At 43.9% G+C, this 27,469-nt stretch overlaps 1 pseudogene; it reads left to right on the forward strand.

The window, feature by feature from the left end:
• Nucleotides 1-27,469, forward strand: part of LOC148850666 (kinesin-like protein KIN-4C) — a 45,785-nt pseudogene that overhangs the window by 17,853 nt on the left and 463 nt on the right.

Genomic DNA, 27,469 nt, shown 5'->3' on the forward strand with positions numbered 1-27,469 from the left:
ACAGCTCGGGATACACTTCGCCGAACTGATCCTTGTAACAGCTCGGGATACACTTCGCCGAAACTGCCACCTTGTAACAGCTCGGGATACACTTCGCCGAAACTGCCACCTTGTAACAGTTCGGGATACACTTCGCCGAACTGACCCACCTGTTAACAGCTTGGGATACACTTCGTCGAACTGACCCACCTTGTAACAGTTCGGGATACACTTCGTCGAACTGACCCACCTTGTAACAGTTCGGGATACACTTTGCCGAAACTGCCACCTTGTAATAGCTCGGGATACACTTCGCCGAACTGACCCACCTGGTAACAGCTCGGGATACACTTCGCCGAACTGACCCACCTTGTAACAGTTCAGGATACACCTCGTCGAAACTGACCTGCCCTATAGATACCTTCGAGCTCAAGACCGCCTCGCTTAGCACTTCGCATCACCTTCTGGGCACCAAAACCAAACAAGTCGTACCATGCCTGACACTAGGGAAGTCCGTGCCCGAGGGCGCCACACCTGACTGACTTGGGATCTGACGTTTGGCAGCAGCACTCTAAACGGCCACCTGCCACCGCCACTGACACCGCCATCTCCAGTTAGACGGTTAGGCAGTGACGGTTCTGTCTCAGCAGAAAGGATGACGGCCGAATTGACAAGCACAAGGGTAATCATACCCGATCTGACAAGGGCCTCGGGACGAGTACACGAAGTGACTATAAGAGCCCCCTGCCCCCCGACAACGAAGGTATGCAAACTTTGCGCTATCTGGTACTACCTTGCTTTTGAAGGATTCTAACTTGAGCTTTGGAGCCTCTACACCGGGTTCCCCCCGAAGCTTTCCCATCTCCTCCGTTTCAGGTTCCCTGCTACCCAATTCGGAAGCAAGGCAGCGGACAGCTAAGACCAGCCAGATCGCGCTCCATCAATTGGCGCCGTCTGTGGGAGACGCTTCAAAAAGCCTCCCTCCAAACTTCGATACCCCCTTTTTTCTTCAAAAAACCCAACACTCATGGCCTCCTCCAGCAACACCGGACGTGGCACGGAGACAAACGCCACCGGGGAGCAACTTCAGGTCCTTGTAGTGTGCGTTGGACAGTTCACCATCCCCCTTTCGGCGGATGGGATCCCCATCTTGAACACGCCACAAGCAGTGGCACCCGTAAACCTTCCTACCACAAGCGTCCCCTTTCCTCTCCCCATTGAGACAACCTTCACTGAACCAATTGCCGTCCCCCTGGCAGCTAGCCAAAACCGATTGGAGGACCTGATGCAGTGCATGCGGGCAATGCAAGCCCAAATGCAACAGTTCCAGCAACACCAGCTTCACCAGCACCAAGTGCTACACAACATCTCCTAGTATCACTATCAATAGCAGTTCCCCCAACTGCCACTGAACCAACCACTACTTCCACCTCGCCACCTCGCTCCGAGGCCGGTCAAGGCCTCCCCGCAGGATGGGCGCCCCCGCCAGGCGAAGGCCTCCCGGCCCCAGAACCACCCCAACAGCCAGGCCTCGTCCCCAGGCCGAAGAGAGAAAAATGTCATCCCCGCCTCGCAACCCGCAGGCGGGTCGGGAACCTCGCCTGCGAGGTCGGCACCCCGGCGCTCCAAGCCTGAGATCCCGCTCACCGAAAACCAATTCAGCGCCCTAGCGACAAACTACCAGCATTCCGGGCCCATCGAGCTTGGTAACACGGAGGTCAACAGCGCCAGCACAAGGCCCGCTCAACGGCGAAGGCGCCGGCGAAGTCGCCAAACCACCACCCGCGCCTTGTCGGAATTCAGAGGCAAAGACACGAGCTCGGACGAAGTAGGGGCTGCCCCGGCTCTCTCCGTTCCTTCCCCCCTCGCATCGGAACTCCTGGCGGTCCCCTTACCCAGAGACATCAAGCTCCCACCTCTGGACAAGTACGACGGGTCCTTCGACCCCAACGACCACGTTGACGCCTTTCAGTTGCAAATGCACCTCGCCAGGGCTAGCGAATCGTGCATGTGCGTGGCCTTTACCACCACCCTCAGGGGGGTAGCCCGCACTTGGTACAGGAACCTGGCCCCCGGGTCAATAAAGTGTTGGGCCCAATTCGTGCAAGTCTTCACCACACACTTCGTCACCAGCCGACGGTGCCCCAGAACAGAGGAAAGCATCTTCGGAGTGGTCCAAAGAGAAGGAGAATCTATTCGGGGCTACATCAAGCGGTTCAACAAAGCATGCTTGCAAATACCACGGTTGGACCCCGCAGTGCAGCTCGCGGCAGCCAAAAGAGGGGTGACGCACAAAGAGTTCAAATGGCGCATGGTGGCCAACCAGCCCGCGACCGTGGCCGAATTCCTCAAACTCGCGGATAAGTTCATGAGGACAGAGGAAGAAATCAACCAACGAACCGAAGGAGGGAACGAGAAAAGAAAGAGAGAAGGCGAGCTCTCCAACCCGGTGAATAGGGAAAACCCGACCCGGGAGCCGAAGCCAAACCAGTCCTTCCGGGCCCCCCTAGCAGTTCGGACGGACTACACGCCATTAAACACGAGGCGGACAAAGATCTTAATGACGATCAAAGACGCTCCGTACGTTAAGTGGCCACCTCGCCTAAAAGGAAATCCGAACGAGAGAAACAAGAATTTGTATTGTAGTTTCCATAGAGACCATGGTCATAGCACCGAACAGTGTAATAACCTCCGGGATGAGATAGAGGGACTCATCCGTCGCGGATACTTGAGAAACTTTGTACAGCACAACAATAACAATAAAGCATGTCGGCAAAGGGAGCACGAAAAGGATGCCCCCGAGTCTAGCAACAGACCTGCCGAACCGTTGCAGAAGCAGCCTCCGGAAGAGAGGCCAGTTCGGGGAACCATCCATGTAATAGTGGGAGGTTCGGTGGTAGCGGGGTGTACCTCGGCAGCAGCCCGGACTTCAGTTCGCAAAGCGGCCCTCGAAGAACGGAACCCCCCAAAGAGACCAAAGACCGAAGAACCAATCTTTTTCACGGAGGACGACGCGCGAGGAGTCCACTACCCCCATGATGACGCGCTTGTCATTAAGCTAAGGATCAGCGACTTCGAGGTCAGGCGCGTACTCGTAGATTCGGGCAGCTCAGCGGACATCCTCTTCAAATCAGCATTTGACCAGCTACAGTTATAGAGGAGCGAGCTGAAGCCCGTGAACACTCCCCTGGTAGGTTTCAGCGGAGAGGAAGTCAGGCCCCTCGAAAAAGTAACTGTCCCTGTGGAAGTCAGCACATGGCCTTGTGCGGTCAGACTCAACCATGATTTCCTGGTAGTCGCGGCCGATCACGCATATCCTACGGGCGGCGGTCTCCACCTACTATTTGGCCATGAAGTTCCCTACGGACTTCGGTATAGGGGTAGCGCAGGGCGACCAGCTCGAGTCCCGCAAGTGCTACGTTGCCGCCCTGAAGGGAAAAACCAAGGCGGCCGATGACCTCGAACTGGAGCGGCCGGCGGAGCAAGGTGAGGAGCGAGCTTCGCCCACGGAGGAAACAGTCGCAATCCCGACTTCAGCTACGGACCCAGCTCGCACACTAAGCATTAGAGCTTCCATCGAAGACCCCCTACGAGCCGAACTGTCAGACCCGTTAGACAGAAGAAACGCAACTTAGCCCCAGAACGCTGGAGAGCAGTCGACGAGGAGGTCGAGAAGCTCCTCGTAGCAAACTTCATAAGGGAAGTCCACTACCCGAGCTGGGTGGCCAACCCGGTGTTGGTAAAAAAGGCAAGCGGCAAGTGGCGCATGTGCGTCGACTATACCGACCTGAACTGAGCTTGCCCGAAAGATTGCTTCCCCCTCCCCAGAATTGACCGCCTAGTGGACGGGACCTCGGGAAACGAGTTGCTAAGCTTCCTGGATGCCTACTCGGGCTACAACCAAGTTAGGATGGACCCGTCCGATGAGGAAAAAACCAGCTTCATAACCGAGTTCGGCCTGTATTGCTACAAAGTCATGCCCTTCGGACTAAAAAATGCCGGGGCAACTTTCCAAAGACTTGTAAATAAGCTATTTCGGCCCCTGATTGGTACGAAGATAGAGTGCTATGTAGACGACATGGTCGTCAAGACTCAGTTTTCACAAGAGTTAATACAAGACTTAGATTCTGTTTTCCAAATCCTGCGTCAGTTTAGCATGAAGTTGAATCCCAACAAGTGTGTCTTCGGCGTCACCTCGGGCAAATTCCTAGGCTACATTGTCAATTGACGCGGTATTGAGGCCAACCCGGACAAAATAAAAGCCATTCTAGATATGAAACCACCTCGGAAAGTAAAAGAGGTTCAGAGGCTAAACGGCCGCATAGCCGCTCTAAGCTGCTTCTTGTCTAAGTCAGCAGACCGCTGCCTACCCTTCTTCAAGGCAGTCAAAGGCAAAGGGTTCGAGTGAACCCAGGACTGCCAGTTCGCGTTCGACGAACTAAAAGGTTACCTCACTAGTGTGCCAACCTTAGCCCGGCCCGAGGTGGGCGAGGTCTTAGAACTGTACGTCTAGGTGAGCGACGAGGCAATCAGTTCGGTACTAATAAAGGAAACAAACCGGGTCCAACGACCCATATATTATGTTAGTAAAATTTTGCAGGGAGCAAAGGCAAGGTACCTGGAGATAGAAAAACTAGCATACGCCCTAGTAATAGCAGCTCGGAAACTCCGCCCATACTTCCAGGCTCACACCGTCATCGTCCTAACTGACAAACCTCTTAGACAAGTTTTACTCAAACCCAAAGTCTCTGGTCGACTGACGAAATGGGCCATCGAACTCAGCGAGTACGACCTCCAGTACAAACCGAGAATCGCTATCAAGGCCCAAGCTTTGGCAGATTTTATCGCCGAGTGCACTTTCAGCCACGAAGCCCCATAGGTCGAGCCCGAGGTCCCCAGTTGTGGCGAACCCGGAGCTCCTGAGACCATAGAGTCCGATCCCCGTGAAGTAGCAGCCAGTGTGGCATCTCTCCTAGTCAGGCGAAGAGCGAATTGGGATGAGGAGCCCTGGATCCTTCACGTGGATGGTTCCTCGAACCGGCAAGGCAGCGAAGCTGGAAAAGTCTTGTGCGGCCCGAGCGGCACAAAAGTAGAATACGCACTACGCTTTGAGTTCGCGGCATCCAACAATGAGGCAGAGTATGAAGCACTGATCGCCGGGCTAGACCTAGCGTTAAAGGTTAAGGCAAAACACTTGGTCATCTGCAGCGATTCTCAGCTCGTGGTAAACCAAGTTACCGGCGAATACGAAGCACGCGATCTCTCCATGATCGCATATTTGGCCAAAGTAAAAGAAGCCCTGCTCAACTTCCGGTCACACATCATCAGGCAAATCCCGAGGTCAAAAAACACTAAGGCCGACGCCCTATCCCGGTTAGCCAGTACGAGTCACAACAATATGAGAACTGTGTACATAAAGGACTTACCTCGGCCTAGTATTCACGGGGGGACAGAGGAGGTCGCTCCCGTCTTAGAAGCAGAGCCGAGCTGGATCGATCCACTCGCGAGCTTCCTGATAGACGGAACCCTCCCTGCAGAACGCAATGCGGCCAAGAGGGTGCAGCGCCAGGCGGCCAAATACGTCATAATAGACGAACGGTTATACCAACGGTCGTACACGCTCCCCTATTTGCGGTGCCTGCGACCTACCGAATCCGAGTTCGTACTCCGCGACACTCATGAAGGCCTGTGCGGCGGACACTTGGGGGGCAGAGCACTCGCCCAAAAGGCACTTCGACAAGGATACTACTGGCCAACGATGAAGGCAGAAGCTATCGAGCTCGTCAGAAAATGCGACAAGTGTCAGAAGCACGCTAAAATCCACCATCAACCTGCCTCCGACCTCAAATACCTCGCCAGCATGTGGTCCTTTGCACAATGGGGCATCGACCTCCTAGGGCCATTCCCACCAGCAACAGGCGGAAGAAAATTCTTAGTTGTTGCGGTAGATTATTTTACGAAGTGGATAAAAATCGAACCTCTGGCAACTGTTACGAGTCGAAACATACAGAACTTCTTTTGGAAGAACATAGTATGTCGGTTCGGGTTACCTCGGGTTCTAATCTCTGACAACGGCAAACAGTTCGAGGATATCAAGTTCCAAGAGTGGTGCCAGAACATGGGGATTCGGCAAAGTTTCACGTTAGTCGCGCACCCGCAGGTGAACGGTCAAACGGAAGTAATGAACAGAGCTATCCTGCGCGGACTGAAAGCACGTCTGGATCGAGCTAAGGGATTGTGGGCCGAAGAGCTACCAAGTGTCTTATGGGCTCACCGAACGATCGAAAAAGCAGCCACGGGAGAAACCCCCTTCAACCTCACCTACGGCACTAAAGCAGTGATCCCAGCGGAAATCGAAATACCAATGTTGCGATTAGAAACATACGACGATCGGACGAACAGAGACGAGTTACGCACCAACCTCAACCTACTGGACGAGGTAAGGGACCTCGCACACATCCGAACAGCGGCATACCAGTAGTAGGTAGCTCGCTACTACAATACCAAAGTAAAGCAACGAAGCTTCCGAGTCGGAGACCTGGTCCTCCGTATGATTATGGTGCCCGAACCCGGCATCGGCAAGCTTGGACCTAATTGGGAAGGGCCCTATAAAGTAAAAACAGCGCTCGAGGGCGCATACGAACTCGAAACCTTGGAAGGCAAACGAGTACCCCGAATGTGGAACATCGTGAACTTGAGGCGATACTACCTATAAATCAGTTCGCGGCATAAAAGACCGAGGAACTTCAGCGTAGATAGCACATTATCATCTCGGCAAAAAATCAGTTCGCGGCATAAAAGACCACGGAAATTTAAAAACCCGGCAAAGAAATAGCTCGGGAAAGATGAGCAAGGGGAAAAAGACACTCCATTGCAAGAAACAATACATTGGCAAAAAAAAAATTTACATGCCCGGAGCCACTTCTTCACCATCGGAAGGCACTTCAACAACACCCGAAGGCCCTGCCTCTCCTTCAGAGTCTGGCTCGCCATCGGCAGCATTGGCCATCTCCTGAGTTATACGCGAAGTGGTTATGGCACTTACATCGAGGTCGGGGTATGTATTCCGGATCATCCACCGGCTCAACTTGAACCCCCTCCTGTAAGAGTCCACCATCAGACCGTCAAAACGCGGGGAGGCAATGTAGTCTTCAACTGCCTTCTTCTTGGCGTCTTTAATGCCTTGGGAAAAAATATGTGTTCTCTCCCTGATGTCCTCCTGAAGATACTCGACTTGATGCTGCAAATCCAACTTCAAGTCCGCCATATACTTGACAACTACCCCCATGGCCTCGGCGTCACGCTGAGACCTCGCCTGTCTGGCCATCGCGACGCGAGCAACCTCTTCAGCAGCATAAGCAGCCGCCTCAACAGCCCGGGTATTTGCCTCTGCAGCACGGAAGACTTCTTCAGCAGCATGAGTGGCAGCCTCAGCAGCTCGTGCCTGTCGCGAGCTCCTCTCCACTTGGGCCGCCAAGGCATGAATCGAAGAATTCACCTACCAAAAGAAACAAGTGAGCAAATGACAGCAGAAGCAATAGAATAAAAAAGGAAGGCAGAATCTAACTTACCACCATGGCATGTGTTATGGCGCGGCAAGCGACCTGATTCAAGGGAAGATCGGTCCACGCCGCGACCTCCTCGGGGAAAGTAGCGTCCCTACTCTTCTGAAGAGTGTAGTTCGGCGTCAACACGCTCCTAAACTCCCCTTGAGCTCCCGAGCCTGAGGGCCCAGCCCGCGTATGAGCAGACCCGGAGTGAGCAGGAGCACTTGAGTACGTAGGAGAGCCCGTATGAGTGGTTTCAGCGTAAGGCACCCCAACAGTCTCGTGCACCGGTGGAGTCACTTCGGGCTCCTTGGGCAGATCCTCTGGCGTATGGTCTGGGGCTTGGGGCTCCTCATCCAGGGGCAGCTCAGTACGAGTTCGCTTGGCGACCCGTTTCCTCCTCTTCATACCTTGGAACAAACGCCCCCCACGAGTTCTCGCCGCATCCATCACACCTACAGAAACGAGTTCGACATCAAAAAAAAAAAAAAGAGAACAAAGCAAACGAGAAACCGCATAGCTAGAAACCTACCCGAACTCAGGCCGGCTGCAATAAGCTTGGCCTCCGTTAAGTAGTGGTGGCACTTTAAGCCTTGTCGTGCCCATTGCCGGAGACCCTTCATCGTCTCTTTGTCAAGAGTTACGCCCAAATCGGGAGCGGCCTCACCCCACCCGGTCTGAAAGGGCCATCCTTGTGCACTTCGCAAGCCGAAGTAGTCCCGCTTCCAAGCCGGGACCTTATTAGGAAGATCGTGCAGAAGCTTGAAACCCGGGCGAGGAGAAAGGTAATACGCCCGTCTCCCCCCAGGAAGAGAACCTGCCTGTCTCTTGAGCATCAAGATAGAGGAGAATATCTCCAAGTCTAAGGGAAAGTTCTGCTCGCAAAAAAGGGAAATTGTCCCCACCAGGTTCCGAATAGAGTTCGGATGAAGCTGGCCAATGGTGACACCGAAGTGGTTTATGACTTCGACGAGAAGGGGATGGAAAGGAAGTCGCAACCCTGCAGCAAGCTGCTCTCGAAAAATCATGATCTCGTCAGGACCGTGTTCCCAAGGAAAGCTACCCGAAGGAATAAAATATGTGTACCCCCCAGGAAGATTGTAAGACAAAAGTATGGATTAAAGCCCCTCTGGCGTCATGGTCGAAGGGCCAAACCAGTCTAGCATCCGACCTCGGTGGGAGGTAGACGCCAAACTGCCCGAAGCGACTCGACCTACTGGTTCGTAGTCCTCAAACTCCACCTCAGGATCACTGAGGCAGTCTGGGGACACGGCTCGGTTGGTGGAACCTACATCGGCCCTACTCGAAGAATTGTCTGAGCTATCAAAGCTAGACATTGGGGAAAAGACGAATTCAAGAAAGTACTCACCGGAAAGATTGAAGAAAAACCAAAGAACCGTGAACTGTATAACCAGCCTTGACGCGAGCTGGAAAAGACTTGGACGCGAGCTGAAAGGTTGGACGCGAACACAGTAGACAAACCGCAGAAGTGACAACAACCGGGGTCCCCCACTATTTATAGCTACAGTAACCAAGAATCGACCATGCAGACCGAAGATGATCCGACGGCCCACGTTCTTACCGACCGCACAACCCTTAAGGTCGAGACGTGATTGGCGCACGTCTTTCCGAAAAAAGCAAAACGTCAGCGCATCTTTTTGAAACCGATGTCGCTTCGACACGCGTCTTTTCGAAACTGACGCGCCGCACGTCTCCCTGACAGTCGACCACGCACGTACAGCAGTGGTGTGCCTTTTTGAAATGACTCGCTGTCACGTCCCAGCAGCGCGAATTGGTTTGAAATTTAAGACGCACGGTCACAACCACCAGCGTTCTTGAGTAAGCACGTTTCCAGCCTTCTCAGAAACTGAAAGAACCCTAGCAAAAGCGTATCGTATAGTGAAGGTTTGAAGGACGGGACAAATCCACCAGCTACCTCGCGAAAACTCCCCGCACCATGGCAAGACCCCCGGCGCAAGGAGTGGGGGGCAATTGATGAAGGAAGATTTGGCCCGACCTCTCTATTATGTGACACTTGGCAGAAACAACAGCTCGGCAAAAGGGTCCAAGCCTAGGCGGGAACAAGGGGACACACTTCGCCGAACTTACCCTTGTAACAGCTCGGGATACACTTCGCCGAACTGACCCTTGTAACAGCTCGGGATACACTTTTCCGAAACTGCCACCTTGTAACAGCTCGGGATACACTTCGCCGAAACTGCCACCTTGTAACAGCTCGGGATACACTTCGCCGAACTGACCCACCTGTTAACAGCTCGGGATACACTTCGTCGAACTGACCCACCTTGTAACAGTTCGGGATACACTTCGCTGAAACTGCCACCTTGTAACAGCTCGGGATACACTTCGCCGAACTGACCCACCTGGTAACAGCTCGGGATACACTTCGCCGAGCTGACCGACCTTGTAACAGTTCGGGATACACCTCGCCGAAACTGACCTACCCTATAGATACCTCCGAGCTCAAGACCACCTCGCTCAGCACTTCGCATCACCTTCTGGGCACCAAAACCAAACAAGTCGTACCATGCCTGACACTAGGGAAGTCCGTGCCCGAGGGCACCACGCCTGACTGACTTGGGATCTGACGTTTGGCAGCAGCACTTTAAATGGCCACCTGCCACCGCCACTAACACCGCCATCTCCAGTTAGACGGTTAGGCAGTGACGGTTCTATCTCAGCAGAAAGGACGATGGCCGAATTGACAAGCACAAGGGTAATCATACCCGATCTGACAAGGGCCTCGGGACGAGTACACGAAGTGACTATAAGAGCCCCCTGCCCCCCGACAACGGAGGTATGCAAACTTTGCGCTATCTGGTACTACCTTGCTTTTGAAGGATTCTAACTTGAGCTTCGGAGCCTCTACACCGGGTTCCCCTCGAAGCTTTCCCATCTCCTCCGTTTTCAGGTTCCCTGCTACCCCCATTCGGAAGCAAGGCAGCGGACAGCTAAGACCAGCCGGATCGCGCTCCATCAGTAATGAAGAAGGGGGAAGGGGAATTCAATGAGAATACCTGATTTGGTATTCACTTTGTTTTGATAGTTGCATGGGAAAATAATGTACTTTTATACATGGATTTTTTTTATTCTCTTCTTGAAGTCATGCATTGTTTGTTAACATGCTAACATGCATATATATATATATATATATATATATATATATATTTAAATTCAAGGAGAAGGCATTGATGCAAGCAGTTGAACATGAGGTAGAAGTCATTGTGCGAGTCCACGAAGTCCGTTCAGAATATGAGCGACAAATGGAAGTGTAAGTCCTGAATTTAATATTTACCAGGAACTCAAACAAACCAAACATATATGCTTAACAGAAGCATAAACCACTTTGTACACTACCAACTTTACCTCTTGAATGGATAAATGAAAATTTGTTTGTGCTTATGCATTCTCTAATATGCACCTCACTCTCCTCCAATTTAAAGTTGGACTAGTTGGATACTATTTCTTCATGCCCCTTATTTAGTTATTCGTATTTTCATCAAACCTTACCAAATCATTGAAAAATGATGCCAAGGGCTGTAGATATAAAATAATTGAATGCTTATGCATGTTGACAACAAAAAAGTTCTAGAGCACTCGTTTTTTAGTTAATACATATTGTTTTGTTGATAGAGAAGTTGCATAAATTTCTTCTAAAATTCTGGTTGTTTGCTTGTTGTCAATTGCCTTCAGGATGTAAGTTTTTATAATTTAATTTCTATTATGCTATTAGGAGAGCTGCCATGGCAAAGGAAGTAGCAAAGCTAAAGGAAGAAGCGGAATTTCTGAAACAGAAAAATATGAGGTGAGTTGCCTTTCTGTGCTTTGTATAGTGTGCTTGGTTGTAAACATGGTTGTCAAGGCGGCACCTAGGCGACAAGACGCCCTTGGAGGCTCACCTCGCCTAATCGCCAAGTAGTTTTCTATAGCATGTTATAAAAAACTTTTATATTCTTAATTTTTTGAGGTTATAATTATAAAATAGACATTTTTAAACTAAAATATTCATTTTGTGTGTTTATATACTAATTTCTTTTTATTATTTTCTTATTTGTTAGAGTTTAATCAACACAAACATTGCTAAATGCTATATTGAACCCTCAAAGACTTCAAAACCTGAATCAATAAGCAAGGAAGAACATAAAATGTTGTCCAATCAACATATTTTCTTATTTTTCTTTACTAATTTTGTGTTTTCATATACTAATTTCTTCTTCTTCTTCTTCTTCTTCCACCTTTTATTATTTCTTATATACTAATTTTGTGTGTTTAATTTTCTTTTCTTTCTTCTTTTTCTTCTCATGAATATGTTGGAATTTGTTGATTTTCTATACTTTAACTTGAAGTTTATACTTATGAAAATTATAGATATTTATTAAGGAAATATGATTATGGAACCTAGGGAACTACCATAGGATACATGTTTTTGCTTAAAAAAATCCATCACCTAGGCAACAAGGCACCCCCCTGTCGCCTAGCCTCGCCTTGGCGCCTTGAAAACTATGGTTGTAAACTTATTTGCTTCTACATTAAGTGGTCTTGATTATATTCTTGTCTAAAAAAAATTTGTTTTGTGAAAATGGCAACCATTACAGTGACTGCTCTCAGACAATGTCTCCTGGTGCAACCAAAAATGTAATGAATCATCTGTTCAACTTAGCATCTTCTTCAAGGTATTTATCTATTTACTTATAACTGATCTAATCTGAAGAGAAGTTTTGATATGATTGTTCTTTTTTTCTTGATTTATGACCTATTATTTGCAATTAGATCGTCTTACCTAGTAGTAGACATTTTCCTTGTTGCATGTTGGTGTCTTTCTTGTAATCTTGTTATAACTAGAAAATAAGGCTTTGTTAGAGGGAGAATGACGATTCAGCCTAGGGTCAAAATTTGTAGGCTCAAACTACTGTTGGGGTAGGTGCCAGCTTGGAATTGATGCCAATTCACGGGCGGGCATTGGTGCATATAGTGTGGGTTGTTGCCATTTTGAATGTTTATAGCTCTGCAGTGAAAATCAGGAGTCTGCATTGGGCCTTCCATACTTTTCCGTTTGTTAAATCCCATAAATTGGAGAAGAAGAAAGTAAGGAGAGGGAACATAGGTTTTTGGAAAAGAATTTGCCAGATCAATTGACCCATCAATGGAGCATAGATGTTGATCATGCTCAACTTGCCCGAAATACATTGAAACTTAGCTCTGACAATATCCTTAATTAGAAAATCAGCAAGTTGGTCTTCAGGTTTACAAATGGTAGGCATGTTTTTTTGGTAAGCAACTCTTTCTTTGTGAAATGTCTATTAGCCTCAATATGTTTGGCCCTATCATGGTGAGCTTGGTCATGGCTACATTTATGTCTGCTTTATTATCACAGTACACCTTGTATGACCATTCACAAATATGCGAAGTTTTCCCAATAACAACTCAGATACACTATGGGCTATTGCTTGTGTTGATTTAACAATCGAATGCACAATAACAAATTTACTTCTTACTCTTTTTGAAAGATTTCTACTAAGGATTGCTTGTAATCTAGTTCATGAAAACAATTGGCATTGGTATATTTTTTCACTTGAATATAACCATGATTTGAAAACAAAAATCCTTTGTCTGGAGAAGATTTTAAGTATTTGAGAACTCTCTCAACAACTTCTAGATAATGGATCTTGGGAGGATGCATATAGCAATTATTTATAATTTTATACCCACAATACAAGCTATGTCAGGCCTGGTCAAGGATAAATAGAGAAGATTGCCAACAAGCCTCCAAGACTTCTATCTATTTTCTAACAATTAAGGCTGGGATCCCAGTTTTCATGTATATTTCAATAGATCTAAACTTTACTTCTTTTGTGAGATGAAGATAACCTTTCTTGATTTGGTTACTCCAAGTGGGTAATTTCACTCACTTGTTTTTTTTTTGTTAGCCTCATCAAGCCCAACGATTTTGGCACAGCCTTATTAACATGGTCCGAGCCAAAAGAAAAAGAATACTTAGTTCAGTTGGGAAACTAGCAAGTTTTTATTAAATTAAAGATGTGTCTATTTTCTATTAAATTAAAGATATGTCTATATGTTTATTTTCAATTTGCGTTAGACATCTGGTTTTCCTCTTTTTCATGATGCAACTTGAAAAGCTTACTTTGTTATTTCATGATGTGAGAGTTGAAACTGATTAGCAACTGGTGAGAATGAAGATTGTGTTAAAGTAGGACCTTGAGAGCTTCTATAATTGCTTCATTGTTCCTTTTATATTATTAGGTGTCAATTGCGAGATAAAGAAGTAGACTGTAGAGAGAAGGATGATGTAATACGAGAGTTAAAGGAAAAGGTTGGCAGACTCACTAATCTGGTTAAACAGTTAGAAGTACAAAAGGCAGAAATTCTTCATCAGGAAAAGTTGCAGGTCTGTGGAATATATCATTTTTTAATCTTTTCAGATGCCTGTCAATTAACTTTAATTTTCTCATTGTTGAATTAATTTATATGCATCAATAGCAGATGATTGTTCATTTACCGCCAATCCCAAACCATCTTTTTCATCATTTCATATAACTTGACTTCAACACATTGTTCTAAACTTCTAATTTACATTAAATGATAATTTAGGTATATTTTTTGTTCCAACTTTAATAAAGTGAGGAAAAAGTGAAGAGAAGGATAGAGGAAAGAAAGAGAAAGGGAAGGGAAAGAGAAGGATAAGAGAAGAAAAGAGGGAAGACAAGGAGAAATCTGTTCTTTTTTTCCTTACTGTCGACCCAGGTTGTATTAACATTCTATTAAGGCTGAAATGACTACAATACCTTTAGGAAAATTCCAGCAGATATAAAAGAGAAAGAATAACATGAAAATGACAATACTGCCCCTGTTAACTACTTCTAACAATTCTGACATTTTTCATAGTTAGTGTTCGATTTCGAAAGATGCTCCTCTCTATTTTCTTGTAGTGAATTCAAGTTTTAGGCACTCAATTTGTCTAATTATTTAACTGTTGATGCAAAGCAGAACACCCTTTGGTTGCTTTTAGTTACAGTTAATTGCCAGGTGAAAAATTTTGTAATTTCAATCTATACCAAGTTGTAGATTGTATATTATAGTTACTAATTCTATAAGATATCTCTTTCTTTCCTTTTTTTTTTTTTGTAAATGAGAAATTCATCCAGTGTCTTTGGGTAGATCCATTGCTTCTAATTCTACAAGATATCTCAAAACAATTTTTCTGGACATTAGAGCCGTCTTCCCAGGGCCTGGAGTTTTCATGAATTAATCTTGCAAGCTCGGTGGTTAAAGAGACCTGGTTCTGTTAATTCGATAGAGGGGAGGTGTGATGAACATAAGAGATTTTTCAATACCATCTATCACCTTAAGGAATTAATAAGGAATTCGATAATGGTTTTTTCTCTCATATTCATCATGACTTGAATATCATGAGCTAACACAAAACTATAGTGGTTGAAATAAGATAAAATTCTTTGTTTTTATTATAGAGAGAGCTGTTTTCCTCAATTTCTCATCTTTCCTATATAGAACATATTTCACAATTGAACTTAAACAATAAAAGTTGAACTTAAAGGTGACCCTTTATATAATGCACAATACACTTTTTAGACATTTAGCTGATGTAATATGGAATATATTAAGCATGAAATAAAATCCAATGCATTATAAGTGACACTTCTTGGATATGTCTTGTATGGTAGGAACTAGAAAGGTTACCAAAATCAATGTGCCTGTGTGTAAAGGCATACATTGATGTGTTAGTTGCCTATGTTTAGGGCTGCAAATGGATCGGATCAGATCTGATATAAGCAGACCCAAATTTGATTTGTTTATATTCAAATTCAAATTGAATCTTATCCATCAGATTTATATTGGATTCAAATCAAATTCAGATTGCAATCGAATATTGAATAGTATAAATAAATTAAACTACAAATGATCAAAGTATCATATAATATTAATAAAATGAGCTCAAAATGACTGATATTATATTTTATGAACAAAATTAATTGAACATTTCTTATATGAAACTTGAACCTATGAAAATTTAGAAAAACACAATATTCAAATTAACTTTACTAATAGATATTGATGAGGGCAGATTTGGCCCTCTAGTGACAGTGCGCCATATGGCGATCCCAGAATCGTTGCATGACACCCCGACACCACATAGGCGATGACTTTCCTTATCCAAAATGATGAAGACCTACTCGGAACCATGTCGGATGCGCCTCGCACACCCTGAGGGCGCTTCATCACCACCTCGCCATGGCCGACACCGACTTGTAGAAACCTTGTTAGGATTGGGACGACCACCTTAGGACCAAGCTTGAGACCTTAGCACGAAGGTAGACCACCTGCCAAGGTGTCACCAACCCGATTGAGGTCCAAGTAGAAACATGCATGATGTGGTGGTCAACCTGCCTATACCTCCGCCGACTTGACGGAGACCCAGCTAGTGACCAACCTCCGTCGACCTGATGGAGACCTAGCTAGCAACTTATCTCCACCAACATGATGGAGACCCAACTGGCAACCTATCTCTATCGACCTGACAGAGATCCGACTGACGACTTACCTCCGTCGACCTAATGGAGACCCAGTTGGTGACCTACCTTTTCCAACTTGATAGAGACCTAGTTGGTGACTTACCTCCGCCGACCTGATGGAGACCCAGTTGGCGACCTACCTCTACTGACCTGATGGAGACCTAGCTGGCGACCTACCTCCGCGAACCTGATGGAGACCTAGCTAGCAACTTATCTCCACCAACATGATGGAGACCCAACTGGCAACCTACCTCTATCGACCTGACAGAGATTCGACTGGCGACTTACCTCCGTCGACCTAATGGAGACCCAGTTGGCGACCTACCTTTGCCAACTTGATAGAGACCCAGTTGGCGACTTACCTCTGCCGACCTGATGGAGACCCAGTTGGCGACCTACCTCTGCTGACCTGATGGAGACCTAGCTGGCGACCTACCTCCGCGAACTTGATGGAGACCCATCTAGTGACCTACCTTTGTCAACCTGATGGAGACCCACCTAGTGACCTACCTCCATCGACTTGATGGAGACCCAACTGGCAACCTACCTCTGTTGACCTAACGAAGACTCGAGTGGCAACCTCATACACAACTTGGGCACCTCAACAGGGCGGCTAGCAGCACCTCGTCTAGGGTCGACCTATGGTACTTCGTCGGTGGCATGAGTGACCTCCTCGAGAACTTGCCGACCCGATTGAGGTCTAAGTGGTGACCTGCGAGATGTGCTCGTCGACCTCCTCAGCATGCAAATGGTTACTCTCGGGTCTCCCGGAAGGCAGCACCCATACCGAATGTTCTAGAGGAAGGCACAAAAGCCTAGTCTGCATGCAAAACTACCTCGGAGGACTTCAGACCAGTCAACCACATCTTCTTGAAGACCTCGAACGTGGTGAGTGAAGCCCACGCCAAACAACGCCTATATAAAGGTCTCATTTCCAACTTCAAGAGGTACATGCGCAACTTAGTTCTCATAGCTCTATCGCTCTGCCCACCCCGAGTAAAGCAAGCCACACTTTGATACCGTTTTCTTGCAGCTTGAACATGCGACCTCATCAATCTAACCTCTGAGTTGTCCGCCAGTAGGGAGCTGTCAGATCGCACATCATCAGATACAATATAAATTTTAAATGTTTGTGTGTGTATATATATATATATATTTGGGATCAAATTGAATGTGAATTTGGACAATTGGATACTGTTTGAATCCCTAATTGTGTTTCTATGTTCCACATACAGTTATAAAAGTAATGTTGTTGTTATTGTTTATACATTTCTAATATAAAGGATTCTATAGTTGCTATCTTTTTCTTGAAAAGCATGCAACATACATGACTAGTTTGTTCTATATGAAATTGTGTTAGCACTTGGTAGGATTTAGGTAGAATTAGTAGGTGCTGGATTTGCTTGTACTTTGGCTGACCATGGCTTGCTCTTCTAAATTTGTGTGTGTTCTGTTTTTTTGTACCCTATATGATGTACATGGATCAAGATTTCAGGGCTGTTTAATTATGCTGTATTTTTACTTTGGAAGCTCCTATATAATATAAGTATTTGGGATAAGCAAATCTTTCCATTGATTCTGCATGCTAGGTCCATTTTGTTGCCTGAAAATGTACAACTTGAGCAAAAATGCTAGTTCATGGTATAGTGTTTTAAAAGCCCAAGGACCTTGTTGTGCCTGAGGTGCAAGGCGAGGCATGCACCTTTTTGTAACAAGGTGCAAAATTTTAAAAGAAGTACAAAAGATGCAAAAAAAGCAGAAAATTTTGCAGAATGAAACAAAACAAATATTAAAATAACATATAAAACATATTCAATCACTCAACATTGCTAGTACATGAAACTTTCAATCTTTTTTGTTTCTTTCTTAATTACTCTAATTATGTAAGCTGCTTTGTACCAAGTCCCTTGAGGGAAGCCGAAACAAACCCATATAAGGGTCTTACATTCTTAACCTATACATTAAATGGTTTTATAATTTTAATTATAGTTCTTTGTCTCTTAAAAGTTGTCTTATATTAAGAAAAATGAATGGGAAATATTAGCAAAACCATTTTTTTTTATGTACCGGTAAGAGCCTAACATAGACTTTTTTGTGCTTTTGCCTCAATGAGCGTGGTTGCAGGTTCGGGGGTTCCATGCTTAAAAAGCACAAAAGGCACAAATTTAAACAAAGCCCCACACTTAATGAGGTGCATGGTGCACCAGTTGCATGCCTAGCCTAGGCACAAACCCATGAAATGTACCTCGCCTGTGTGCTTAAGCGTGCCTTTTAACACACTGACCTAAAACATGTTTCAAGATGTTAGTATTATTAATTTCCTGAAAGTCATTATCCAAATAAAGTGTTGCCCCTTGATTGAAATCTTGCAACACCCATATGTTTCAACTATTCAGATTTGTTCTTTTAAGCAATGTTTTAAAAACAGACCTAGAGGCTGACCTGCTTTTGCCTCCGGGTCATGGGCCATATATATATATATATGTGTGTGTGTGTGTGTGTATGTGTATAAATATGTATTTTATCATTAAAAACATATAATTATTTTCGATATGTAATATATGTATATATAAATATTATTTTATGTTTAACTTATATTTTTAATTCAGTTTTTTATTTTTTATTTGTAAAAAATGTTAAAAATTGCAATATGAGGCCCAATTTTTTTTTTCTTTTGGCGAAAATAGTGGGGCTATGTGCTTTTGGTGCCTTGGGATGTATGAATCTCGAAAATTTACTCAAAATAAAAAAAGACCATCCCAATCAGACATCGGAGTGCAAAGTTATGGCATCTGGAAGTTTGCACATACATTGAGTGTGCAACCCATGACCTGGTTGAACGGGTCAATGGTTAAACTGCCCATGTCAGATGGTTTTTGACGAAGTCAACTTTTTGACCAAACAGTGGGTTTCAAAAGAACCAGACCCGAAATCAAGGCTGGGTGATGGTTTGAACGGTTTAACTGGCCAAGTCAGTAGTGGGTTCAAAACATTGCTTTTTAGTTGAACCAGACAACAAGGTAAATAGGAAAATGATCCTTTTCCTGCTCAATGTCATTTTCCTAGGAAATCTTTTCTTTTCTTGATAGCTGCTAGGAAATCTTTTCATTTTCCCTTTTCTTTTACAACGAAACACAATTCTTGTTACTTTTGGAGAATTTTACAACCAATTTGGTTTTAAAGTCATGGACGATGGTCTTTTTCTGGCAAGTATGAGGACTTGCATTGCTTTATACTTCCATATGGAGTTTTTGGAACTGAGTCCATTTTGTTTTGGCACTAGTTGGTTTTTATTTCTTTTATTCAGTAATATTCCTTTCTTCAAATTAAAGAAAATCTTTTGTGATGATAATGATGTAAATGCTTATTTTTCCCCTAATCTACTTAAATTTTTGCATGGTACTACATATTGTATGTCTTAATTTTATAATGAATCAGGCTATTTGTAGCAACCATATTTTGTGGTTTATATAAGATGGTGTTTAGTTTCCTTATTGTTTGGGTAGCACAAGTTATTTATCTCCTCATATTTATAAATATTGACTGATTACAATTGTTATGTCTCAAGAAATAGATTTATATTAAATAAAAAGAATGAATCTCTTGGGTGCTAATTACCATGGCATTGGTAACATCGCACAAGAATGTTTCTGGTGTTCTTGGGAGCAAAAGATAGCTTTTTCTATTCCAGAAACATAAAAAATTTCCCATCAGAATGTTACCAAACATTGCCAAAATTACTTATTTTGCATCATGGTTAGTGTGTTTAATGCCAAAAAATAGGTTAGTCTTGTTGCATTTGGTCTGCTCCTAATTCTTATCGATAGATGGACCAAGTTATAATAATAACTGAAAGGGAGATCCATGCATGGAAAACTATATAACTTATCATCTTCACCTGTAAAGTTGTAATTTTCTCTTACCTATAAATGATTATCTTACAGTAGAAATCACTATCTGCTAATTTGGTCAAGCTTATTGTGAAAGGAAGAGGGGAAAGTTGTAGATTTCAACAATAGGAAGAGAAAGAGGAAGGAAAGGAGAAGAAGGTCAACTAGGATTGTCTATCATAACCCTAGCCGCCAGCCCCTCATTCTATTTATATTTAACTTAAATATGAGATATTACAAAGATGCCCTTAGTAGGGCAGCAACTCAAACTAAATAGTTACAGCTCTTTTAAAAATAAAAACTAATGGGCCCAAGGCCCAACAACTTCTTAATTTAAAAGAAAATAAACTAAACACAAATCGGCCCATTCAACACTCCCCCTCAAGTTGGGAGTAGATGTCACACATCCCCAACTCGCGTAGATCATGCTCCAACTTATTCTTTGCAATACCTTTTGTGAGAACATCAGCAAGCTACAGATCAGAAGAAATGTATGGAAGACAAACTTCTCCAGAAGTTACATTTTCTCTAATAAAATGTCTATCTACTTCAATGTGCTTAGTTCGGTCATGCTCGACTATATTATGGGCAATATTAATTGTTGCCTGGTTATCACAGTATAGCATCATAGATTCTTCTGCCTGTACACCGATTTCTTCTAACAGAGAACGGATCTAGAGAAGTTCTGAAACTCCATGTGCCATGGCCCTATATTCGACTTTTGCACTTGATCTTGCCACAACTGTTTGTTTTTTACTCTTCCATGAGACTAGGTTACCCCCAACTAGTGTGCACACTCCTGAAGTTGATCTTCTATCATCAAGGCATCCTGCCCAATCCACATCTGTATAAGCCTCTAGCTTCAACTGTCCATGATCAGTAAACAATATGCCTCTGCATGGATGTCCCTTCAAATAAATAAGGATCCTGTCAACTGCCTTCCAGTGCTGGTCTCGTGGAGCATGCATGTATTGACTCACTACGCTTACTGCATAGGAGATGTTCGGTCTTGTTATACACAAGTATGGTAGCCGACCCACAAGTCTTTGGTATCTCCCAAGGTCCTTTACCGGTTCACCTTTTGATGCACTGATTCTATGGTTCTGATCAATGGGAGTGCTAGCTGCCTTTGTTCCAAGCTTCCCTGTCTCTTGGAGAAGGTCAAAGACATACTTCCTTTGAGAGATAAAAATTCAATGTTTCGATCTTGCAACTTCGATGCCTAAGAAGTATCTCAGATCTCCAAGATCCTTAATCTCAAATTCCTAATGCAGATTCCTCTTCAGACTATCAATATTATCCACATAAATAATCAGGATTGACACCAAAGATCCCCTGCGCTTCACAAACAAGGTGTGATCAGATTGAGTTTGAGTGTAGCCAAAAACAATAAGGGCCTTTTTGAATCTGTCAAACCATGCTCTGGGAGATTGTTTCAAGCCATATTGTGACTTCTTTAGCTTGCATACCTTTCCCTTTTCAACATTATCATAAAAACCAGTTGGAAGATCCATATACACCTCTTCTTGCAGATCCCTATTTAGGAAAGCATTCTTCACATCTAGTTGAAACAAGGGCCAAGAGTATGAGACAGCAAGAGAAAGGAGTATCCGAACAGAGGTCATCTTTGCAACTGGTGCAAATGTCTCTAGATAATCAATGCCATAGGTTTGTATGTACCCTTTCGCAACAAGTCTTGCCTTGTACCTCTCTATACTTCCATCTGCCTTATACTTTACTGTGTAAACCCATCTGCATCCAACTGTCTCATTGCCTTCTGGTAGGTCCACAATCTCCCATGTTTGATTCTTAATCAAAGCCTCCATCTCTTCCTGCATAATTGTCTTCCACTCAGGTTTGGAGAGAGCCTCACTAATACTCTTGGGTATAGACACTGAATCAAGAAAAGAGAGAAAAGCACGGTAGGAAGGAGAAAGTCCACTATAGGATAAGTGCACTTCCTCTTCCCTTTCTAAGAGCAATAAGGAGATCAAGGTTATCTATAACAATGTTAGTAGGACCAATGGGAACTGAAATAGTAGTGGAATCAAGAGGAATACCCGAATCCGTATCAGTCGAATCTGGAGTCTCTAAGGGATCGACAAGAAGTGGTGTGAGTTCTGCTGTAGTGGAATCAACTGCCTTATGAAGTCTCTGTCGTGAGTAATGCTGTGAGACGGAATGCAAAGGAGGTGGAAAGATAGGTGATATCAGGTGGTGGTCAAGCACAGGAGTAGACACAGGGATTGGAACTGGGAGAGGGATAGACTGCTGACTTACTTCCCCAAAACACTCCCCCTGAGAAGGATTCCTTGAGAAGAAGTACGTAGATTCAGAAAAGGTAATGTCCACAGTAACATACTGGTTCCCAGAGACTGGATCATACCAGCGATACCCTTTCTGATTCTCTGCATATCCAAGGAAGACACATTTCTTTACCTTAGGATCAAGGTTCGAACGGTAAGGACCAAGGATATGCGCAAAGCATACACACCCAAACACCCTTAGAGGAATATGAAACATCTCTCCCTGAGGAAAAAGAATGCTAAATGGAGTGCTGAATCCAAGTATACGAGAAGGCACCCTGTTAATCAAATATACTGCCATGAGAACTGCATCACCCCAAAAACGAACCGGAACTGTAACTGTGATCATCATGCTTCTTGCCATCTCAACAATGTGTCTGTTCTTCCTCTCTACAACACCATTCTGTTGTGGATTGTAGGAGCAACTACTCTGATGGACAATACCATACTCCAACAGATATGAGGCAAGATGTCTCTCAAAATATTCCCTAGCATTGTCAGATCTGAACATCTTTATTCTCGTTCCAAACTGTGTTAGTACCATCTGGTGTAATTGCCTCACCAAGGATGGTATTTTATCGCGGGATTTCATTAGGTAAATCCAGGAATATCGAGAGAAATCATCCACAAATAGGAGAAAATAGCGATAGCCGCCCATAGAGGGAACATGATAAGGGCCCCACACATCCGAATGAATAACATCAAAAGGAGAAGAACATCTTTTATTACTAGGTTTAAAAGAGTGTCTACAATGATTTCCAAGTTCACAACCTTCACACTTCAAATTTGACAGGCTCACAGACTCAAACAGTTTTGGAAACAAAGAAGAAAAAGAAGAAAAAGACAAATGACCCAGACGATTATGCCAAAGCATAATCTGATCCACAGATTTTGACTCACTGTCCTTGCAAACATGATTACTTTGGTGAAGAGGGAGAGCATCCAGGAGGTAGATTCCATTCACTTCATGACCACTCCCAATTGTCCTCTTTGAATCTAGATCCTGCAAAATACAGCGTCCAGGAGAAAAAATTACTAAGCAGTTCAAATTCTTAGTCAAACTACTAACATATAATAAATTGGTGCTCAATCTAGGAACATGGAGGACAGAGGGTAAGCAAATGGAATCATTAATCTTGATAGATCCCTTCCCAGCAATAAGAACATGGGATCCATCAGTTGTCGAGACCCTATCTCTGCCAGAACAGAGCTAGTAAGAGGAGAAAATGGTGGATCAATGGGTCATGTGCTCTGAGGCTCCAGAGTCTATAATCCAAGGAGATCTCTCCTTACCTGAAGCAGAAACATAGTTTGTAGTGACATGTGAACTACTTGTGTGGGCAAAGGAGGTAGAGTAAGCTCCACCTGTGCTACCTGTACCTTATTGTCCGCTTGCAACTGAACTGGAACAAGCTGTATCCCTTTGATTCAGAAGTAACCCAAACCTCTCAAGCTCGGCCCTTACTACAGCAACTGTAGTAGGGGGGCTAGAGTGTCACCAGTAATTTCCATGTGCTTATTTCCTTTCTTATTCTTCAATCTGGTTGGCACAAGATGTGGGTGAAGCTTCTAACAAGTATCTCTTGTATGCTTAGGCTTCTTATAGTAGTCACAGACCAAGTCCCTTTTGTCTTCCTTGCTTTCATTGCCATTCTGTTTAGATTTCACAGCACTTACCATAGCGGACTGATCAGAAATGAGATTCATCATCATTACATCCCTCCTGCACTCCTCTCCTGACACAAAGGCATATGCTTGGGAGAGAGTGACACTATCCCTGGAAAGAAGATGTTGTCGTGCAATGTCATACTCAGGGTTAAGGCCAGCAAGGAATTTGAACATCCTATACTTCTCTAAGTGTCTTTGATAGGTAGCTGCATCCTTGGTGGTTTCCCAAGCAAAAGTCTCTAGATAGTCGATCTCCTGCCACAGGGTCTTAAGGACTGAAAAATAGGCTACAACAGATATATCTCCCTGCCTTGTAGCAATAATCTGATTCCTCAGTTGATAAGCCCTAGCAACATTCTCCCTTTGTGAATAGGTTTCTGCAACCCCATCCATATCTCCTTAGCAGTATTTGCCCATAAAAAATTTTTACTTATATGTGGCAACATGGAATTACACAACCATGTCATTACCATATAATTTTCCTACACCCACCGGGAGTTGCTAGTTTTAGGTTTCACCTCTTCACCAGTAATATAACCCCAATTTTCCACGAGCCCCATGGCCATCTTTGCAGATTGGGACCATTCTAAGTAGTTTGTACCATCCAACCTAACTGTAGTAATGGTCCCAGCTCCGAAGGGGTCTCTAGCACCTCCTTCTATAGGTCCCATTTCATTCTCGGGCTTATATTCAATTCTGTGTCCCTCCATGCTTCTTCAAAAGAGTATAGAAACAAATAAAAAATGCAGTAAGAACAAACAAAACACCTTCTGGAACCAACGGCACTCCTTTGGTGTCCTGAACTTTCTTCCCACGAAAGATTCATTTTCTGTGGGAGAGAGAAGAGAGAGAAAAAGCAATCGCCCTCTGTAGGAGCCTCCAAACCACGTGGGACTTAAATCGCCCCTTATAAAAACTCCAAGGAACCCGAAAAAAAATAGGGCGCCACTACCTAGGTCCAAATTGAAGAGTCCAACAAAAACAAGATTCTTCCCCTTTCTCTAGTTTTTCCTGATTCTGATGAGAAACCCTAGACCAGCTACAGGGCATACAGATCCATCAAGAAAATCCAAAAACTGGGCTTACTTGAGAGCTTCGATCAGCCTCTTAAATCTCCATGCAATCGGCCGATCTAGGGCTGCATGAGAGAATCACTTCTAGAACCTTCAACCTGCTCTGGTACCAAGTAGAAACTTCTTGTGAAAGGAAGAGGGGAAAGTTGTAGATTTCAGCAATAGGAAGAGAAAGAGGAAGGAAAGGAGAAGAAGGTCAACTAGGATTGTCTATCATAACCCTAGCCGCCAGCCCCTCATTCTATTTATATTTAACTTAAATATGAGATATTACAAAGATGCCCTTAGTAGGGCGGCAACTCAAACTAAATAGTTACAACTCTTTTAAAAATAAAAACTAATGGGCCCAAGGCCCAACAACTTCTTAATTTAAAAGAAAATAAACTAAACACAAATCGGCCCATTCAATACTTACCTATAGCTAATTTACTTTGGTGTGTCCTAACCCCCTTGTTATAGGATCCATACATCTGTTGCACATACTGTTCATTGTACATTAATATTTATTATCCTAATTTACTTTTAAAGTTCCATATAACCTTTTAATTTTATGCTTTGTTCATCCAAGTTTATAGTTATTCATTATTGTATTCAATTTCACTTGAATTGACTATGTTAAACTCGCCACTGGTTTATCTTGCAACTTAAAATAGAAACTGGCATTGAAGAGCTGCTCAATGGATAGTGCGTCCAATTCTAACACTGGGGAAGGACATATTTATGATCTACGCAAGGTACTTCCCTTCTCCATGCATTTACATTCAGGGTAAGACAAGTCAATTATGAAAAGGCCGTGGTTCTTTTTTGTCAAATGTCTAAAACGTGAGCTGACTCTTGTAGTAGCAGGTTATCATTTTACTATTTTTACTCTACATTTGAAGGGTGTCTATAAATTGATTTATTTGTCTTTATTAGCTGATTATCTTCCTTTTTTTGGTTTTCAAGTGGCTGATTTATAATTTGTTTGCTTCAAGGGTCCTAGGAGCTCTATTATATTCAACTGTGGTGGAAGCAACCATGAGTTGTTGGAGGACATGGATACATCTGAATCAGATTGTTCTGATTTGGCTGATGAGGATTGGGATGAATCCGAGGCAATTGACGATGAATGGGTAGAGTCAGGTAAGCGGCAGGTGAAGAGGGGTTGTAAAACAAAACCACGAACCAAAGTTATAGCCAATTCCTTGGACACCAATGTTCCAGACAATTTGAATTCAGAGACTTCGTGTGCAGAAAGTATCCCTAAACTGGGACCTCAATCAGGTGCATGTTGTTGTAGTAAAAATTCCTCTTGTAAGACTTTGAAATGTGAGTGCCGTGCTGTTGGGGCCACATGTGGGGTTTCTTGTGGCTGTAAAGCAACTAAATGCGCAAATAGAGGACCTATTGAAGTCAAGGAGGATGAGCCACGCCTGTCAGAGTTGATTGAAAGTAGTGAGAACCACATTGGTAGTGATGAAACTGAGAAGAATAAGATTCTTGCCTCTCATGGTGCAATGCTTCTTCAAGGTGCATTAGCTGAGAAACCTGTCAAGGTGAATGAGGACGGGACCCAGAGGCGACCCCTGTCTGACATTGGGAACACTATGGTATGTCTGGATTTAATACCTTTTGACTTTGGAAGGTGTTTTCCTCAAAATTGAGTATCAAGTGTGTCATCGTCATGATTCAAAGTACACAATGTATCAGTCACCCTGAAAACCACTACATGCATACCTTACGATATACACTGATGCATTGTAATACTTTGAACCTTATTCATTAGTGAGATTTGGTTGTCTGCACCTCACCTGGATTCTTGTTACTTTTGGATGAATTAACCTTAAATTTGATGATTTAACATCCAATGTATTATAAGTTGTCATTGAACAATTTAACTGCCCTAGTCAGCGGGCCATGGAGTTTGGTTCAACTCTTGGCAGAAGCTAGAAATATTCTGGACTCGATGCAGGTTATTTTGAACTGGATTCCCACGAAATTGAACACTGTAGCAGATGGGTTAGCTAAATCTGGTGCTTATAGAGATTGTTTTTTTAGTGATAGTGCTATACCTTTGTAACCCTTTCTCTGTTTCGATTGGAGTACATCTTCTCATGTACCTCCTTTTTTACCCCAAGTCAAAAATTAAGGGTGTCACTTTTTGCTAAAAAAAAAAATCTAAATGGCTAACCAATTGAGCTAGTATTATTTTGGAAACATTCTACTTCATTTATATTTTTATATTTAAAGTTTTTATTTTATTGAAAAAAAACGATGCCTTGTTCTGTTCACATGTCGCCATAGTTTAACTGGTTTTGATTAAATGGTGAAAATTTTGGTTCAGTTGCTAGTTTGTTATTTTAGAATATTGGCGTGGTGTCCTACTTTGATGTGTTAAATAGTCGTCATTTGATGGGTTTATTTATCATAAACAATCTCTGCATTTTAATATTCATA

This window comes from Nelumbo lutea, chromosome 5, assembly GCF_056320005.1.
Source record: "Nelumbo lutea isolate HS-2025 chromosome 5, American lotus-T2T, whole genome shotgun sequence".
NCBI classification, from domain to species: Eukaryota; Viridiplantae; Streptophyta; class Magnoliopsida; order Proteales; family Nelumbonaceae; genus Nelumbo; species Nelumbo lutea.